Source organism: Saccopteryx bilineata, chromosome 5, assembly GCF_036850765.1.
Source record: "Saccopteryx bilineata isolate mSacBil1 chromosome 5, mSacBil1_pri_phased_curated, whole genome shotgun sequence".
NCBI classification, from domain to species: Eukaryota; Metazoa; Chordata; class Mammalia; order Chiroptera; family Emballonuridae; genus Saccopteryx; species Saccopteryx bilineata.
In genome coordinates, this window is record NC_089494.1 from 208,022,133 (window position 1) to 208,041,837 (window position 19,705).

A 19,705-nucleotide genomic window follows, 5' to 3' on the forward strand; every position below is an offset into this window, starting at 1 on the left:
GCTCTATCCACTGCGCCACTGCCTGGTCAGGCGGCTTTAATTCTCTTGCTACCAAATTTCTGTTTTAAGCCTGACTTCTTTCCTGAGCTCGCAGCCCATGTTTCTGCCTAATTTCTGAAGATAACCAGGTTGACCTTTGCTCACCTCAGACTTCCTAGGCCATCTCTTGCCTTGAACTTGAGGCCCTGGACACCAGTACACATCACCTGCAGGCCTGGACTGTTATGGAATAGAAAGAGTTCATTCATCCGGCCCTCACAGAGCCAAACACTAAACATGGGAGAACTGCAGTGGGGAAATACCAGCTATTTTATTATTTTTTACAGAGACAGAGAGAGTCAGAGAGAGGGATAGATAGGGACAGACAGACAGGAATGGAGAGAGATGAGAAGCATCAATCATCAGTTTTTTGTTGCAACACCTTAGTGGTTCATTGATTGCTTTCTCATATGTGCCTTGACGGAAGGCTACAGCAGACCAAGTGACCCCTTGCTCGAGCCAGCAACCTTGGGTGCAAGCTGGTGAGTTTTGCTCAAACCAGATGAGCCCGCGCTCAAGCTGGTGACCTCGGGGTCTTGAACCTGGGTCCTCCGCATCCCATTCCAACGCTCTATCCACTGCGCCACCGCCTGGTCAGGCTTCTTCCGGTTTTGAGGACAGTTCTGAGGTCTTTTCCAGCATTCCTCTGTCCAGTCTTATAGGAAAGTAGCCAGGGAGTTGCTCTTTGGGGTCAGGAGCTGAAACACAACTTAAGTCAAGATGTTATCTTTATCCTGCCAGAGGTCCAGATCATGTGACCATTAGTCATGTTTGGCTAGTCTTCCACTGCCTAGGTCTCTGAGGAGTCAGAGCAAGGGATTGGGGAAGAGAGAGAGAGAGAGAGAATCTTAGAATTGAATCTGATTGCTAAAGCTCAGGCAGGCCTGAATTGAGCCTGTGGCACCTGACAGTGACTACAGTCACCCAGCCTTCCTTCCTGGGGATCTGAATGCTGTTTATCGTTTCTTCCCAAGAATTTCACTCCCTCTTGGTTTGAAACCTGTTTTGCTGAGGCTCTAAACTCTGTTCCTTCCCAGACAGTCAAACCCCATTTTGGTTTTCTCAGCCCCACTAGTGCTATGTCTCAACCTTCACTGGCAGAATATTCTGGGTGCTGTGCCTTGAGCCATAGGGCCATTCTCCTAGACATTCACTAGACATTGACCATTACTCCTTCTTAAAGTCCTGCCTTCTTCTGTGTCCTGCTGCCCCAACTTCCTTCCTGCCTCTGTTACGTCATGCTCAAAATTATGGAAAATCCCTCCAACTGTTACTTCTGAACATGATGCCTCCTCACACTTGAGCTCCTCCTGCCTTCTGGTGCCATCTTAAAGCCTTCTGGAACTTGGTTGGCTATAGAGACACACTTACCTCTAAAGTAGGCTTTTTAAAAATTTATTTATTTATTTATTTATTTATTTATTTATTTATTTATTTATTTATTGTATTTTTCTGAAGTTGGAAACGGGGAGACAGTCAGACAGACTCCCGCATGTGCCTGACCGGGATCCACCCGGCACGCCCACCAGGGGGCGATGCTTTGCCCATCTGGGGCGTAGCTCTGTTGCAACCAGAGCCATTCTAGCGCCTGAGGCAGAGGCCACAGAGCCATCCCCAGTGCCCGGGCCAACTTAGCTCCAATGGAGCCCTGGCTGCAGGAGGGGAAGAGAGATACAGAGAGGAAGGAGAGAGGGAGGGGTGGAGAAGCAGATGGGCGCTTCTCCTGTGTGCCCTGGCTGGGAATTGAACCCAGGACTCCTGCACGCCAGGCCGACGCTCTACCACTGAGCCAACCAGCCAGGGCCTAAAGTAGGCTTTTGAAAATGAATTTTATTAGCATTGTTTTCTCTTTATTATTCTCAACTATTTATCATGTGAAAGATTGGAGGGCCTAGCTTTGCTAGTGTCCCATAAAGTCAGGTAAGCACTCTTTGGACATATGTGCTAGTTAAAGTTGTACCTAAATATTTTTAAGCACTCACCTTGGTCATGTTGCTACCTGGGAAAATGCCTTCAGGTACCTTGCACCCCAGACCATAGTCCACATTTATTGGGGCGCTATTGAGGCCTTTCACAGTTACTTCTGTCATATTTTTTACAAGCTTTATTGAAATAGAATTGACATAGAACATTGTGTAAGTTTAAAGGGTACAGTGTGAGGATTTGATATAATTCTTTAGTATTCTTAATATGAGACTTTTTCCTTTTTTTCCTCCTCTTTATCCTCTCTCTCTCTCTGCCTTCAATTCTAATTTGTTCATTGACTAAATAAGTATTGGATACTAGAGAGGCAGGCCAGTAAGTGAAGATGTGAAGCAGGTCATGTTAGAAACTACAGAAAACTGGAGAGAGGATGCCCTGGGCTCAGCGAGTAGTAGTTATTGATGCCCATGGTTTCCATGTGGAGTTGGAGTTCAGTGTTGTCAAATCCTCATCTTTTTGTAAGAGAAGCTGGAATCTAGTTTGATATAAAATCTCCCAATTCCATATGTTAGCAAGTCACTTAACACCTTTTAAGTACTGTGAGGGCTAAGCGGGACAGCTGTGGCCTGCATCTGGCTTGCAGGCTTTCAGTTTGCGACCTCTGTTCTCCAGAAACCTCGTGCCCCCTGACACCTTGTGCTTTCACAGCCCTTTTTTGTTCTGCGTGTCCCATTATCTGGACTGCCTGACCTCCGTTCTCTGCACTGATCCAAATCCTAACTCCTACTTGATCTTTAAGATCCAACTCAAAGTTCTGCTGTGTAGCATGCATTCCTGACTTTTCAATAGCGACACAGAGGAAGTCAGGAAGGCAAAATCAGACATGGGTTGACAGGTGGTCTCGATATCAGCTCCTGGGAGGTCAGCCAAGGCAGGAATCAGATTCCCACTCTGCAAGTGCAGGGAAAAAGGAGCCAGAGGGCAAGAGGCTTAGCGACTTGGATTAAGGAATCTGAGCAAGTAGGAGGCACAGGACACCAAAGATCAGAATGGAATTTGTAATAGTCGCAAGACAACAGCTTTTTAAAAAATATATAATTCTCTAGTTTTTGAAGGGAAAGAAAAAAGGAAGAGTAACTAACATATATTTTAAGCTTCTGTGTGGTAAGTATGTCTCAAAAGTCATACTTGAAGTTCAGAGAGATCAAATAGCTCATTCATGTCACATAGCTAATAAGTGTCAGAGTGAGAATTTAGATTTTTAATTTGTGTGTGTGTGTGGGGGGGGGTCTCTGGGGAGCTTTTAAAAATGTGGATACCAAGATGGCACCCCATACTGCTGAAATAGATTCTCTAGGGGTGATGAGTCAAAAACATCATTAATTTTCAAAGTTCCACAGGTGATATCAGTGTGCAGCCAAGGTTGAGAACCATTGTGTCCTTATAATATTGATTCCTGCTGAGCATTGCTCACAGAGAGAAGAAAGCAGAAGTAATAAACAGGCAGAGGTCAGGAAGGCCAGTGAACTCCAGTAGTGTCCTTTGAATTAGTTTTCTTCACATGGAAATGGACATCTCTGCTCATTCCACAACCAGATACCCAGCCTGGGAGTCTAGGGAATAAATAGGGACCAGTCAGAGCAATAAAGAGTATATAATAACAGTTCTCCAAATGTTAGTTTTTACTATATTCACAGAGTTGTACTACCATCACCACAGTAAATTTTAAAACATTTTTATCACCTCAAAAAGAAACTCTGTGTCCTTCGGCTATCAATTGTCAACTGTCAACCCTAAGCAACCATTGATTGATGTTCCTTCTCTAGATTCTCTGTTGTAGACCCAAATTTTGGTTTTTAACTCAGTGCTTCATTGATGAAGGACCAGTGATGATTTTTATTTATTTTTTACTTTTTATTGAAACATGACCTATGTACCCTCCCCCCCCCAAAAAAAAAAACCCCTGACATCATAAGTATAAAACTTAGGAGAATTTTACAAACTGAACTCACCAGGGAACCAGCACCTAGATCAAGAAACCAAAGCTTATCAGCATCTCAGATGCTTGCCTTGTATCCCCTTCTTCAAGAGTAACCGCTCTTCTGCATTCTATAAGCGTAGATAAAGTTTTGCCTTCATATGAATTTTGTACCAATGGAACTATACAATATGTCCTTTTTTTCTATCTGACTTCTTTTACTTAATGTTTGTGAGACTCTTTGGTGTTATTGCCTGTAGATAATCTTTTGATTTCCTTCAGAGTAAATTTATTGGAAAGGTTTATTGAGATAAAGGTTATTAGATCTAGATATATAAATATAGATTAGAGAGCAAGAGAGAAACAGTGATTTGTTGTTCCACTTATTTATGCATTTATTGGTTGGTTCTTGTATGTGCCTAGGCTAGGGATCGAACCTACAACCTTGGCATATTGGGACGGTGCTCTAACCAACTGACCTACCTGGCCAGGGCCGAGACTCTAAAACGTTCTTTAGGTGATTTACTGAATAAACCAGCTCCCTTGCTCAGTATGAAAATAACCCATTCTTGAAGGATTTGGGAATTTAAATTCAGGACATGAACGTTATTGAGGGCAAATGATAGCATTTTGGTCTTGCAGAGCTCCTTGGATAAGGTATTAAACTTGAACTGAATAAATTTGAACATTTATAAACATTTAACAAGCATAAGAGATTGAATTTCTTTTAGGTCTTTCTTCCTGAGATCTTTTTATTTTGGCATGTTTTTGGGAACGGCTTATGCCTTTTCCTCCTATTTAAAATTTTTTTCTCATTCACATCTGGTATCCAATATTGCAGACCAACCTCTTTCTTTACCTAGGAATATTAAGTATAAGACCAAACATGTTTCTAGGGTGAAGTAGTGTTTTTATACCTACAGTGTTAGAAAGTGCTACATAATTTAGTCCTAGTTTCCTTAGTACTTTCTTGTTTCCCTGCACACTCAACTCAAAACAAGCTAGTGGAATGCTTGCTACACATATCAGAGTACTTTGCATAGACATTTGTTCTCTGTGGAATTTCTTTTCATCAACCAACAAAGGTTTGCTTTTCAGAACAGAGCATAAGGAAGGTTTTCATGAACGAGGCCTTTCCTAATGTATTTGAATATTCAGGTGGCTTGAGGTGGGGTGCAGGTGTTGTACTGTGCTCTTTCCCTAACGTAAGGCTCATTGAACAGCTAGGGTATGAGGTCAGTGTCTTGGTTTGAAGCTAACCAGATTAGAGTCATTGAAAACAGAGGTTCGGAGAAGTTTAAAACAGCAAATAAAATTACCAGTAAATATGTTTCCTTCACTAGGTACTTCTTCCTTGTCTCCATAAAATTAGCAATGATGTTTCATCTTCAGACCAGAAAGCTCCAAAAAGGATCCCTAAGTAGTCAGGTGGAAACCAATCACTTCGACAGGTTTCTAAAACAGTTCCATCTTCCTCTGAGCTTCCCTTAAGATCCCACATTTGAAACCCTGCATTGCCTGGTCAAGGCGCATACAACAAGCAATCAATGAACAACTAAAGTGAAACAACTATGAACTGATATTTCACGTCCCACTCCCTCTCTGTAAAATCCAAAATAAAACAAAACAACGACAACAAAAGCAATATATTTTCTCACTTTGCAGAAAAAAATAGACAGGAAATGCAGAGTTTGTTCATGGAAATCAAGCCCAGCTTTTCCAAGATACGATATGTCTTGCCATCTTTGCTCATCCCAGAAATAGGTGCTCTGTGTTGAAAGTGCTTGCACAGATATTTTTTCTAGGATTTATATGCAGTGGGAAAGCTTGAAGAAAATTTTTCTGTAAATGCCATTGACCCTGACACCCACCTCTGCCCCTCCCGTTCTGAGATAGGCCTGGCTTTGAACTTGTGGTAATACCACATTGCTTGTCACCGCTGCTGTACCTCGGCTCTTGCTGGTTCTTCTGCCTGGGACAACTGTTGCCAACCATTGCACTGACTTCACTGGCTCATTCTTACTTCACCTGCAGGACTCAGCTCAGATGTCATCTCCTCTGGGAATTCTGAACCTCTAGTTTGATTAATTGCCCCTTCTCTCTGTTCTCAATATGCCCTGTGCAAATCTGTTTTAAACTATTTTGTTACAGTGATAGTAAAATTCTTCTTTGCATGTGCCTTTCCCATTTGCATATACACTCTCAAAAAGCAAATTATTAATAAAACTTATTAATTATGTGACCATCCTTTTATTTTTCTTTTAAACATCTTAATATTAGCCCATTTCCAAACTGTAGGTTTAGTTAATAATCCTTAATGGAAAACATGGCAGCTTTGTTATAAATGCACACCATCATTATTTTGTCTACTACTAAACAGAAGCAGTTTAGATTAAGATTCCATCTAACTTTAAGGGTTCTTCCGCACTCTGTTGAACTGAGAAAATATGGACTGGAATACTCATTTGAAAAAAATGGTCTCGTTCTCTGCTTTTGCTGTTTTTGTATGTGTACTGTACTTCTCTTTCTTTCTCTATTAATAATCCTTTTTTGTTCTCTGTTACACTAGATTTTCTTCATATTTCCAAAGGGCAGGTCCTTATTTATAATGTTTACTGTCACTTTATAGAGTTGGGTTTCCAAGACTACCTTGAAGGAAGCCATTTATTTCCCCTTCAGAACCATGTCTGAAAGCCATGTACCTATCACATTTATATGATGCTTTATGGGTCAGGCCCTGTGCTAAGAACTGTGTGTAAGATAGTTCTATAAGGTAGGAACTGTAATTGTACCTTTTTGTTGATGAGGAAACTGTCTCAGATAACTTAATAATGTGCCTAGCATCTTCCAAGTTTTAAATGCAGAACTGGGATTAAGAACCAAACTACCACTCTGGCTGGTTGGCTCAGCGGTAGAGCGTCGGCCTAGCGAGCGGAGGACCCGGGTTCGATTCCCGGCCAGGGCACACAGGAGAAGCGCCCATTTGCTTCTCCACCCCTCCGCCGCGCTTTCCTCTCTGTCTCTCTCTTCCCCTCCCGCAGCCAAGGCTCCATTGGAGCAGAGATGGCCCGGGCGCTGGGGATGGCTCTGTGGCCTCTGCCTCAGGCGCTAGAGTGGCTCTGGTCGCAATATGGCGACGCCCAGGATGGGCAGAGCATCGCCCCCTGGTGGGCAGAGCGTCGCCCCTGGTGGGCGTGCTGGGTGGATCCCGGTCGGGCGCATGCGGGAGTCTGTCTGACGACTGTCTCTCCCCGTTTCCAGCTTCAGAAAAATGAAAAAATGAAAAAAAAAAAAAAAAAAAAAAAAGAACCAAACTACCACTCTGGCTGGTTGGCTCAGCGGTAGAGCCTCGCCTGGGTGTGTGGAAGTCCCAGGTTCGATTCCCAGCCAGGGCACACAGGAGAAGCGCCCACCTACTTCTCCACCCTTCTACCTCTCCTTTATCTCTCTCTCTCTCTCTCTCTCTCTCTCTCTCTCTCCCTCCCACAGCCAAGGCTCCATTGGAGCAAAGTTGGCCCGGGAGCTGAGGATGGCTCCATGGCCTCCGCCTCAGGTGCTAGAATGGCTCTGATTGCAGCAGAGCAACGCCCCTGATAGGCTGAGCATCACCCCCTGATGGGCATGCCAGGTGGATCCCAGTAGGGCATATGCGGGAGTCTGTCTGCCTCCCCCAACCCTGCTTCTCACTTCGGAAAATACAAAAAAAAAAAAAAAAAAAAAGAACCAAACTACCACATTCTAGAACCTGTGATTTAAATCTTTTCAAATTGTTTACTTTGAAATAAAAATAAGTATAAAGTAATAGGAAATTGCAAAGAAAAGGATGGGGAGGTCTTATGTAACCTGTACCCCATATCACCCAATTTGGCATCCTCCATAACCATAGTACAATATCGAAACCAGGAAAAAGTTCTGCATCCATAGTTACGGTAAACATCCATAGTTATGGTTATTGATTAGCACAGAATTTAGTTAAATATGATTTTCTTTTTCAAGAGAGAGTGATAGACAGGAAGGGAGAGAGATGAGAGGCATCGACTCGTAGTTGCAACACTTTAGTTGTTTACTGATTGCTTCTCATATGTGCCTTGACCAGGGGGCTCCGACTGAGGCAGTGACCTCTTGCTCAAGCCAGCAACTTTGGGCTCAAGCCAGCGACCATGGGATCATGTGGATGATCCCATGCTCAAGCTGGTGACCCCTTGTTCAAGCTGGTGAGCCTGTGCTCAAGCCAGATGAAGCTGTACTCAAGCCAGGGACCTGGGGGTTTTGAACCTGGGACTTCAGCGTCCCAGGTCAATGCTCTATCTACTGCATCATCACTGGTCAGGCTTAGTTAAATATGAATTTTGAATGAAAATAGCATTTTTATTTATTAATTATTATTATTTTTAGTGAGAGAGAGAGAGAGCATGCACGCCAGACAAAAACAGGAAGGGAGAGAAATGAAAAGCATCAACTTGTAGTTGTGGCACCTTAGTTGTTCATTGATTGCTTTCTCATATGTGCCTTGACCAGGGGGGCCAGTGACCTTGGGCTTTAAGCCAGTGACCCTTAGGCTCAAGCCAGCAATCTTGGGATCATGTCAATGATCTCATGCTCAACTCATGCTCAAGCTAGTGACCTCAGGGTTTTGAACCTGGGACCTCAGTGACCCAGGTTGATCGTCTACCCACTGTGCCATCACAGGTCAGGCGAAACTAGCATTTTTACTATAAAGCCTTTATTTTACTAAACAACTCATTATTGCCATGATATATACATTGGGGAAGAATGTGGTTAGATCACTGGTTCTTAACCTTTCAGGACACAGATGCATTTTAGAAGGCAATGAAATATGGACCTTTCAACAAAAGCATATATACACACACATATACAAAATATTCATGGTTTCATAAACATTTTCTATCTTCACCCCCCACCCCACCCCCAAAAGTGCATAGACAACAGGTTAACAACTTCTGGGTTAGAGCAATATTTAAAGAAATGCATTTACTTAAAGCTGGAAACTCTTCAGCAATTCTTATTAGTGTTTTTGTTGTTGTTTTCTAACTCTGCTTATAGAAAAGCCCTGAAACCCTCGTGTTACTTTTCTTTTTAATTGGGAGCGAGAGGTGGACAGAAGAGAAGAAGCATTCATTTGCTGTTCCACTTAGTTGTGCATTCATTGGTTTATGCCCTGATTGGGAATCCAACTCGCAACCTTAGTGTTTTGGGATGACGCTCTGACTGAGCTAACTGGCCAGGGTCATATTACTCTTTTTCTTAAAGGGCTGAAAGTTTTTCAGATTTTCTACAACCCTTGATTGATTGCAGAAAAAAAAAAAGTACTGCTTGCAATATTATTCCCCATATGATCACATTTTATCTGTGACTGCTTTTTTTGTGCAGAAAAGGTGTTTGGTCAGTAGTTTTCAGATGTCTTTCCTTTTTCAGGTCACCACCAAGAACTTGGGTAATGTGGGGTCATGGGTCTGATAATTTGGGGATTAGGCCTGGGATCTCGGAAGCCCATTTAGTGTGCAAATGTAACTGAGAGCACCTGTCGGTTTGGGGCTAGTTACCAGGAGCCAGGCAATGTGTTTCCACAGCTAGGGCTCACCCTGAGAGGGTGAGTCAACAAGGAACAGCCCTGGCCGGTTGGCTCAGCGGTAGAGCGTCGGCCTAGCGTGCGGAGGACCCGGGTTCGATTCCCGGCCAGGGCACATAGGAGAAGCGCCCATTTGCTTCTCCACCCCTCCGCCGCGCCTTCCTCTCTGTCTCTCTCTTCCCCTCTCGCAGCCAAGGCTCCATTGGAGCAAAAATGGCCCGGGCGCTGGGGTTGGCTCTGTGGCCTCTGCCTCAGACGCTAGAGTGGCTCTGGTCGCAACATGGCGACGCCCAGGATGGGCAGAGCATCGCCCCCTGGTGGGCAGAGCGTCGCCCCCTGGTGGGCGTGCCGGGTGGATCCCGGTCGGGCGCATGCGGGAGTCTGTCTGACTGTCTCTCCCTGTTTCCAGCTTCAGAAAAATGCAAAAAACAAAACAAAACAAAAAAAAAACAAACAAACAAGGAACAAGTCACAGTAGCAAACTGGAAGGACAAGGGTAAAGATATTAAAAACAAAAACAAATACAGTCTTATGATCTAATCAAAAGGGTGGTATGAATCTTGATTCTGAGGAAGATTCTTGCCTTAGTTGTAAATTTCTTCTTTGCTTCCTGCTGATGTAAAGCTCAGTGAAATATTCTGCTGCCATGCAGCCAGAATCCAGAATTAGCTAGCCTAGAAGAACCTACAAAGAATGGTTATACCTGGAAACATAGGGGTGGAAGTAAGGGCTGATGTTGACACTTTCCATGAGGCATTGGCTGTGTGTTCTGTTCCCAAACTGACCATAATGCTTTCACTTTAAAAATCTTATTTATTTGTTTGTTTGTTTATTTTATTTATTTTAGTGAGAGTGAGAGACAGATCATGGGGTCATGTCTACAATCCCACGCTCATATTTGTGACCCCGCTGTCAAGCTGGTGAGCCAGCGCTCAAGCCGGCAACCTCGGGGCTTTGAACCTTGGTCTTCAGCATCCCAGGTTGACGCTTGATCCACTTGCCACCACTAGTCAGGCTGCTTTCACTTTTTTATGATGGTCTATTTCCAATTAGCAATTTCACAACTGTTCTACTATTTCTTTTTTCTTTCTTTCTTTCTTTTTTTTTTTTGTATTTTTCTGTAGTTGGAAACGGGGAGGCAGTCAGACAGACTCCCGCAAGCCGGATCCACCTGGCATGCCCACCAGGGGGCGATGCTCTGCCCATCTGGGGTGTTGCTCTGCTGCAACCAGAGCCATTCTAGCGCCTGAAGGGGAGGCCATAGAGCCATCCTCAGCGCCTGGGCCAACTTTGCTCCAATGGAGCCTTGGCTGCGGGAGTGGAAAAGAGAGATAGAGAGGAAGGAGAGGGGGAGGGGTGGAGAAGCAGATGGGCACTTCTCCTGTGTGCCCTGGCCGGGAATTGAACCTGGGACTCCTGCACGCCAGGCCGACGCTCTACCACTGAGCCAACCGGCCAGGGCTGTTCTACTATTTCTGAGTTTTCTGTCTGCTGATAAGTGCCTTACATTTTGCACTAGGTTGGTCTTTTACAACCCTTAATAGTTTTTTACCCTGGTTGATAAAAGAGACTAGTGAAACAAATTTGCTTTCAAAGGCACTATATATTTTTTTGCTTTTCCTTCTGAATTTGACTAAGACAAAGACTTACGCCATGGATTCTCTGTGCTGTCATACCGAGTGTGTATATATTTGACCCAAGAGGAGAATGGAGAGTAGAAGGATGGAGTGTAGATCTGGGTCAGCATCTGTTCCTGACTTTCTGTAGCACTCCTGATGTTGAAGGTCTGCCTCAGTTCTGTAACAGCAATTAGACCTGTATACTTGTTATACCCAAAACTGTGATAAAAACTGTACATAATTCTCCCAGCATCCATAAAGTTGGCTCTTGATCCCTGAGGAAATTAAAGGTCAAAGAAGTGAACTAACCAGTGTCACAAAATTAATGAAGAAAATGAGACTTGATTCCATGCATTTTGAACTCCAATATTTAAGTGGAGAATTTGCTCCTCAGCTCTGGCTTCTCTACCTCCCCCACCCCCTCCCCTCCACATGAGGAAATGTGGCTCAGGGACACTGGTTGACACTAACTTACTTCTTCTGAGACTGTTTAGTGACCCTCCAGGTGCCATTTTACAGAGGGAGATATACCTTTCCAATATAGAGAATTTCTGCTGACCAGGACCTCCTCCTCTGGGTCAGAGGGCTTGGTGAGCATTAAATCAAAGAGGAGAGAATTGAATAACCTAATGGCATCTCATATCCAGACTGTAAGGCTTGAAGAATTCAATACTCTCTGCAGCCCAGTAATGGCTAGAATATTTGTGTCTGCCAAATTTAGTCTACCCTGGACAGTGCAAGATAAACAGTGGTGAGGTTTTGCCTCTTTCCAAAGTTGTAATTTTTTGGACTCCAGGCAACTCAGGGCAGATGGATCCTCTTTTATTTACATTACCTTTAGTTGTTACACTTTCCAGGATTACTGTATCTCTTAGATCACTTGGCCTGAGGTGATTTGAACAGTCATCATAGCTTTGTGAGCATTGGATAGAATTCATAAAAATTTATAAGTAATCAGGATGAATTACATTTGTAATCTCATATCCTATTTGGGTGTTGATTTTTTTTTATGAGATTTTTGTCTCTAAATTCAGAAAAGAAACATGACCTCCTTAACATTTGCAAACTTGATTCTCTCAAACTCTGGTAGATTTAGAATCTACTCTACTTGAACACGTTAATAGATTGATCAAAACAAGCTGCATAGACCCTGAGGTCTCTGGTGTGAGCACAGGCTTGCCAGCTTAAACACGGGGTTGCAAGCTTGAGCACAACACCAACATGATCCTGGGGTCACTGGCTTGAGCCCAAAGGCAGCTGGCTTAAAGCCCAAGGTCGCTGGCTTGAGTCCAAGTAAAAATAAAAAGTTTAAATTTAAAAATCCAAACTATTTAGACATTCTCAATCAACTCTAAACACTAACTGAATCAAAGAGGAAATCGAAACTACACTTCCAAACTATTAGACTATAAAAATAGTGAATAAAACCTATGGGATATGACCTAAGCTATAGGCAAGGGGAAGTTGCAGTTTTCAAACTATTACTCTTTATTGAGAAAGCACACAAATAAACAAATCATATGTTGTACTAGAAGACAGCAAAAACATAAAAAATACTAGAACCCCCAAGAACCTCCCTCTGTGCACTTATAATGGTTAGGCAGCCAAGTTATGGAGTAGCTTAGGAAGCACTTTCAGTGTGCCAGTATCAGATGCTGGATCAGAGAGACAAATGAGTTCTTTTCTTGTGGAACTTACAGGGGGTGTGTATATGTGGGTGGGTGGGGAATATCAGGTATTAAATTTAAAATTTAATAATTTTCTTTCTTTTTTTTTTTGTACTTTTCTGAAGCTGGAAACGGGGAGAGACAGTCAGACTCCCGCATGCGCCCGACTGGGATCCACCCGGCACGCCCACTAGGGGCGATGCTCTGCCCACCAGGGGGCGATGCTCTGCCCCTCGGGGGGTCGCTCTGCCGCGACCAGAGCCATTCTAGCGCCTGGGGCAGAGGCCAAGGAGCCATCCCCAGCCCCCAGGCCATCTTTGCTCCAATGGAGCCTTGGCTGCGGGAGGGGAAGAGAGAGACAGAGAGGAAGGAGGGGGTGGGGGTGGAGAAGCAAATGGGCGCTTCCCCTATGTGCCCTGGCGGGGAATCGAACCCGGGTCCCCCACATGCCAGGCCGATGCTCTACCGCTGAGCCAACCGGCCAGGGCCTAAAATTTAATAATTTTCAATCAGTTTTATGAAGAAGAACAAAGTGCTATTCTTTATCCCTGGCATAAGTGTCCTCTATTGTCATTGTCTTCCTTCTATCTTTCTCTGACTCTCCCTCTTTTTTTTTGAGACAGAGGGACAGACAGGAGCAGCCAGGAAGGGAGAGAGATGAGAATCATCAATTTGTCATTGCGGCTCCTTAGTTGTCATTGATTGCTTGCTCGTATGTGCCTTGACAAGGGGGCTGCAGCCGAACCAGTGACCCCTTGCTCAAACCAGCATCCTTGGGCTTCAGGCCAGCACTATTTGGGCTCAAGGCAGTGACCAAGGGTTTATCTCTATGATCCCACATTCAAGCCGGCAACCGTGTGCTCAAGCTGTTGAGCCTGCACTCAAGCCAGTGACCTCGTCTCCCTCTTTTTTAAAAAATTAAATTTATTAAGGTAACATTAGTTAATAATATTGTATAAATTTCATGTGTACAACTTTATAATACAGCATCTGTATCCTTCTATTGTGTGTCCTGTTCCCTTGTTTTTGACTAACTTGACCCTCTTCATTCGCCTCTGCACCTTTCTCCTCTGGTTTCCACAATTCTGTTGTGTATATGAGTTTTTTGTTTGTTTGGTTGGGTTTTTATCCCACACATGAGTAAAATCATATGGTTCTTGTCCTTTACTTTTTATTTTTATTTATTTATTTCGTTTTTTTTTTAAGTGAGAAGCTGGGAGACAGAGAGACAAACTCCTGCATGAGCCCGACCTGGATCCACCCAGCATGCCCACCAGGGGCATGCTTTGTCCATCTGGGGTGTTGCTCCATTACAACCAACCAGAGCCATTCTAGCACCTGAGGTGGAGGCCATGGAGCTGTCCTCAGCACCCAGGCCAACTTGGTTCCAGTGGAGCGTTGGCTGTGGGAGGGGAAGAGATAGCGAGAAAGAAGAGGGGGAGGAGTGGAGAAGCAGATGGGCGCTTTTCCTGTGTGCCCTGGCTGGGAATCGAACCCAGAATTTCCACATGCCAAGCAAGCTGAGGCTCTACTGCTGAACCAACCAGCTAGGCTAGGGCCTTGTTCTTTTCTTACTTATTTCACTTAACATAATAGTCTCAAGATCCATCCATGTTGTCACAAATAGCAAAACTTTATCTTTTTTGTCTGAGTAGTATTACATTGTATATATGTATAACTTTGCCTTTATCCAATCATGGAAAGACACTTGTGTTGTTTCCATGTTTTGGCTATTGTAAATTATGCTATAATGAACATATGGATACATATATCTTTATCAATTTTAAAGATACATATATCTTTAAAAATTTTAAGTGTTTTCAAAATTTTCAGGTAGATACACAGGAAAGCAATTGCTGGGTCATATGGCAGCTCTATTTTTAATTTTTTGAGGACACTCCATAATGCTTTCCATAGTGGCTGCATGAATTTACATTCCCATCAGCCATGTAAGAGGATTCCCTTTTCCCCACATCTTCTCCAACATTTGTTTTGTTATTTGCCCTATTGTGGCTTTGATTTGCATTTTCCTTGTAGCTAGTGATGTTGAGCATTTTTTCATATGTCTATTGGCCATATATATGTTTTCCTTGGAAAAGTATCTATTCAGGTCCACTGCCCATTTTTTAATCAGATTTATTTTGTTGTTGAGTTATCTCAGTTCTTTATAAATTTTGGATATTAGTTCCTTATCCAAGGTATTGTTTACAAATATCTTCTCCCATTTGGTTGGGTTTTTATTTTGTTTTGTTCTCCCTGTCTTTTTGATTTTCTCTCTTTTCCCTCTTGCTCTCTTTATCCCTCACTCTCCCAATTTCCTGAAGACATGTTTCAGGTTTTTTCCCCCTCATCCTGAGTCTGCTTGATGTATTGATACTCAATGGTGGCTACTGAATGAATGAATCTAGGAGTTTTAATTAAAGTATCCTATAAGCTATTATTAAGTAGACACACTGCTAGACAAACCCATAGATTATTACTGTTTGACTTCTACATATATATATATATATATCTAGAAGAGAAACTAAGAACTGTATAATATATATAGAATATAAAATAACCACAAAATACAATTCAGACAAGTTAGTTGACTACTTAAGTAGTAATAGATTAATTGAAATTCTAAGAAGTGTGGTTTGTGCGAGGGAAAATCATACCTAACTTACCTTTAGAATGATTGAGCTGCTTCAGTATGAGTACTTGGGGAAATCAGTAGATACAGTTTACTTTGATTTTTCACAGACTTTTAATAGAGGTTCACATCCAAGGCCCACTTGGGGTTGGGAATATGACCGGAGTGTCAAAGGAAGAGCTGAGATATATAAGTGAAAAAGTGGTAAGAAAAGTGGTGAAAGTAATAGGTAAGGTCTAGATCCAGTAGGCCTTGATAGGCCATGGTAAGGACTTGGGATTTTGTGTGTGTGTTTCCTTTGGGAGGTTTTTATTATTATTATTATTATTCAGTGGGAGGAGGGGAGGCAGAGACAGACTCTTGTATATGCCCCTACCAGGATCCACCCGTAAGGGGGCCATGCTCTGCCGAGCTGGGGCATTGCTCTGTTGCTCAGCAACCAAACTCTTTTTAGCACCTGAAGCAGAGGGCATGGAGCCATCCTCAGCATCCGGGGCTAACTCTTTCCAGTGGAGCCATGGCTGCAGGAGGAGAAAAGAGAGAGAGAAGCAAGAGAACGGAGGGCTAGAGAAGTGATGGGTACTTCTGTGTGCCCTGACTGGGAAGCAAACCTGGGATATCTACACACTGGGCCGATGGTCTACCACTGAGCCAACCGGCCAGGGCTGCTTTTGGGAGGTTTTGAGAATGTTGTCTTATTTATAGTCTGGTGCTGAGAACAGACTAAAGTAGAATAAGAGTGGAAACATGACCTTCTAGGCTTCTGCAGTAGGTGATGGTGGCCTGGACTCAGTAATAGAAGTAACAGTAATGAGAAGTGTTTAATCCAGAATAAATGTAGGAAGGTAGAGGGAACAGAAATATACTAGTGATTGGCTGTATGAGAAAGAGTCAAAGATTACTTAAAAGGTTTTTGGCTTGAGCCACTGAATGAATACTATTTATATGGGTCTCCATGCCTTATAGTCTACCATAGGAGGGGCTATTTCATGGAGGTTATCCTTGAAGGTCAGGGACATTAGTTATGAGGCTACTGTAGTTAGTCATTCTGGAAAGAAGAAAGAGGCCTGAGTCTGTGTAAAGGCTACAGGTATGGAGAGGCATTTATAGGGCAAAGACTTGAGAGACATTTAGGGAGTAAAAAAATCAACACTTAGGAAAACAGTTTAGGGTTGTTTGTTTTTTTACCAAAATAGAAGCTAGCTGAATCTTCCCAATAAGTCTACTTATACCTTAGAGAAGGGGTTGCCTGAGGGCTGCTTTTGTATAGCTCTAGAGCTAAGTTAAGACTATTTCTTACATTTTTAAAAGAATAGAAAGAAGGGTGAGGGTAAGATGTGTGACAGAGACCATTTGTAGCCCTCAGAACCTAAAATATTTACTATCTGGTCCTTCACAGCACACCTTTGCCAGTCTCTGCTATAGATCAGTGGTTTTTAAAATGTGGTTTAACTGCTGCTAGGAAAGCAGCAGCAACAATAGAGGCACTTGGAAACTTGTTAGAAGTGCAGATTTTCAGGCCTCAATACGACTTGCTGAATTAGAGACCCTGGTAGTAGAGCCCCACAATATATATTTTAACCTTCTCTAGATGGTGCTGATGCATGTTAATTTCTGAGAACCAAGGTATCCTGTGCGCTAGGGTATTCGGTGAAGAATTAACAATATGGTCCATAAAAGCCTAAAACTGGAAACCACAGAAGGTCACTCAGCAGTAAAGGAGATAAGTTGTGGCAATTAATACAATGAAAGTATTCTATAGCTTGTGGTTAAGGATATGGAGTGTGAAAGCAGACTGAGAGTGTCTGAATCCCAGATCTACCAGGTAGTAGCTGTGTGACCTTGGGCAAACTTCTTGACTTCTTTAAGCCTTGATTTTCTCATCTGTAAAATGGGCATAAAATAGTTAACTACTTTATGGGATTCTTGTGAGGCTTAAACAGTTATGTAATCAGAGGAGTGTCTGGTACATAGTATTGAAGAGCAGTCTGCATATTATGATGCCTAAAGGAAAAACTTGTCAAAGTTCATTTCATAGAAATAATGGTCTGCCTATAAAATAACAAAATGATTAAGCAACCTAAGGTAAAAACTATGTCGATTTTGGAGGTTCATATGTGGCATTGCCTCTTTAAACCTCAGTTTTCGCATGTAAAAGATACTAAAATTGCTCTCTAGGATTGTGAAGAAAATTGATGGAATGCATATGCCGGTATTATGTTTGGTACATGGGCATTTCATAAATTTCCTAATTGCCCTTTTCATTTCTTCCACGATTCCCTCGCCCTGCCTTCCAAAATTCTTCTGCTGTCATGATACTCTCTGAGAAACTGCCAGCACTAAGGTGCAAAGTGGCTTCCTTGACCATAAGGAGATTTGGCTTTTTCCACAAGTCAAGGTCAGGAGAGTCAGTATCTAATGTTTTCCCCGGGGGCCAAATCTGCCTAGATCTAGGACAGGGCTGTAATTCTGATATCTCCTGGGATTTCAGCCTTTTAGCTCTCTTGGTATGTAAAATGCTTAGTATGTATTCAGGAACAGCTAAATCCGAACTGGCACACAAAGAAATATATTTTCACCTCAGCAGAGGCCACATCATATTTTTTCTATATCTCAGGGTCTAGCATCCAGTAGGCATAAAATTATGTATATATAAATTTTATATAATATATATTGCTGAGAGCAGTTAGGGTGAATCTGATACCGATGTAGTTTCAAACCTCCATTTCCTAGGATGGGTTACTAAACAGTATAAGTGAGTTTAGGGTGCAAACAGCTGAAACCACTGGCTGCATTGTATGCTCACCTGGAGCAGCAAACAACCTGCAGACAAGTAGAAAATAACTAAATTCCCTCCCTCTTAACATTACTAATCAAAAAGGACCAGAAATATCAGTCTCCAAAAATAGCGCAAAAGAGCGCTGCAAGGGAACCGGCTCCTGTTCTGGCGCGATCTCTAAGGGCGGCGAGGCCAGAGCCATCAGGCAGGAGAAAGGCAGCCATCCTCCTTGTGACGTCAAATCACCGGACTCTGTACCGGCTTTAGGCCGGTTCCGGTTCCTCGGCTTTCCGGGCGCGAGAGGACGTGAGCGCGGCGGCCGTCTGCGCGTGCTCCGCAGAGGGACGCGAGGAGGCTGGGTCCAGCTCGCGAAGGAGATGGCGTGATTGGCTGGAGCCGTGCTGGGGGTTCCCCAGCCCCTTCGGCAGGGGTAAAACAATAAGAGGGGGCGGCGGCAAAGGGGGCGGGACGTCCGTGTTCCTGGTGGCTTGCGGCAGCGCCTGTCGCCGGGGAAGTGCTGGCGGCGAGGAGCGAGCTCGCGGGTCTCGAGCCTCCGAGGACTGACGTTTGTCCGAGGGCGGGACGGCGAGCGAGGAGAACCGCTGCAGCCGGTTCTCTGAGACTGTCCTGCTGACCTCCGCGCGACGGACCCGCCGCCGCTGCTGGCTGGAGGTGTGCGAGGGGGCCGGGGAGGGAGGTCGGAGCGGTGGTCGGAAGGGGACGTGCCCTTCGCGCGGCGGCTCGAGGCGGCCGTCCAGAGCGTGCGCCCCGGCGCCGGAGGGCTGGTGGCGGGGGGACATTGTTCCTGCCTGCCGCTGCCGGCGCTGCCGTGTGCGCGGTGAGGCGCCGAGCGCTGCCGCTCAGGTGCGGCTGGGAGGCCGCGTGGGGCGGGAGGCGGCCGGCGGCGCCGCGCGGCGGAGGGCTCGGAGGGCACAGGTGGAGCCGGGCTGTCGGGGATGAGGCAGCGAGCTGGGGAGGGGACGCGGTGGCGCCCGGAGGCGCGCGGCCGGGGGCCGGGGGCGGCCGGGGGGGCGGGGGCTTCCCCGAGAGGCTGATTCAGGGGGGCGCCCGCCGGCCTCTCCTGCTGCCCCTTTGCGGCTCGCGCTCCAGGTTCCACGCGCGCGGGGAGCAGTCGCCGCCCTGCCCGTGGGGGAGGGGGAGGCTGTGACGGCGGCGGCAGCCAGCGACGCAGATGCGAAAGTCGAGGCCTCCGGGCACCATTTCTGTTCGCGGAAACAGAAACCGGGGCTGGAGGCGCCGCTGCGGTGCCCCCCCCGGCCTGGTTCCCGCGGGCTTGGACCCCTTCGGGCCGCCCTGCGTGCCCGGAGCCCGGGCGCAGCCACGGCCCCGTGCCCTTTTTTTGTGAACGGTCCTCGGAACAGGAAAGATGTATGAGTGCTTTGGGGAATGCATTTCTTTCTCGTAACCCATTTTGTTTGGGGGCGGGAAGGGTAGTCAAGCGAGGAACCTGAGCTTCC

At 44.8% G+C, this 19,705-nt stretch overlaps 1 protein-coding gene across 3 annotated transcripts in view; it reads left to right on the plus strand.

The window, feature by feature from the left end:
* The window catches only part of G3BP2 (G3BP stress granule assembly factor 2), an 83,931-nt gene that overhangs the window by 36,575 nt on the left and 27,651 nt on the right, over positions 1-19,705 (plus strand). The window contains exon 1 of one of the 3 annotated variants that reach the window (XM_066232910.1): positions 18,666-18,899. The exons of 1 other annotated variant lie outside the window; for it this stretch is intronic. The gene's annotated coding sequence lies outside the window, so the exon portion shown is untranslated. Of the gene's footprint in view, positions 1-18,665; positions 18,900-19,705 lie in introns of those variants that run through there. One more of the 3 variants, XM_066232913.1, reaches the window with a different exon arrangement.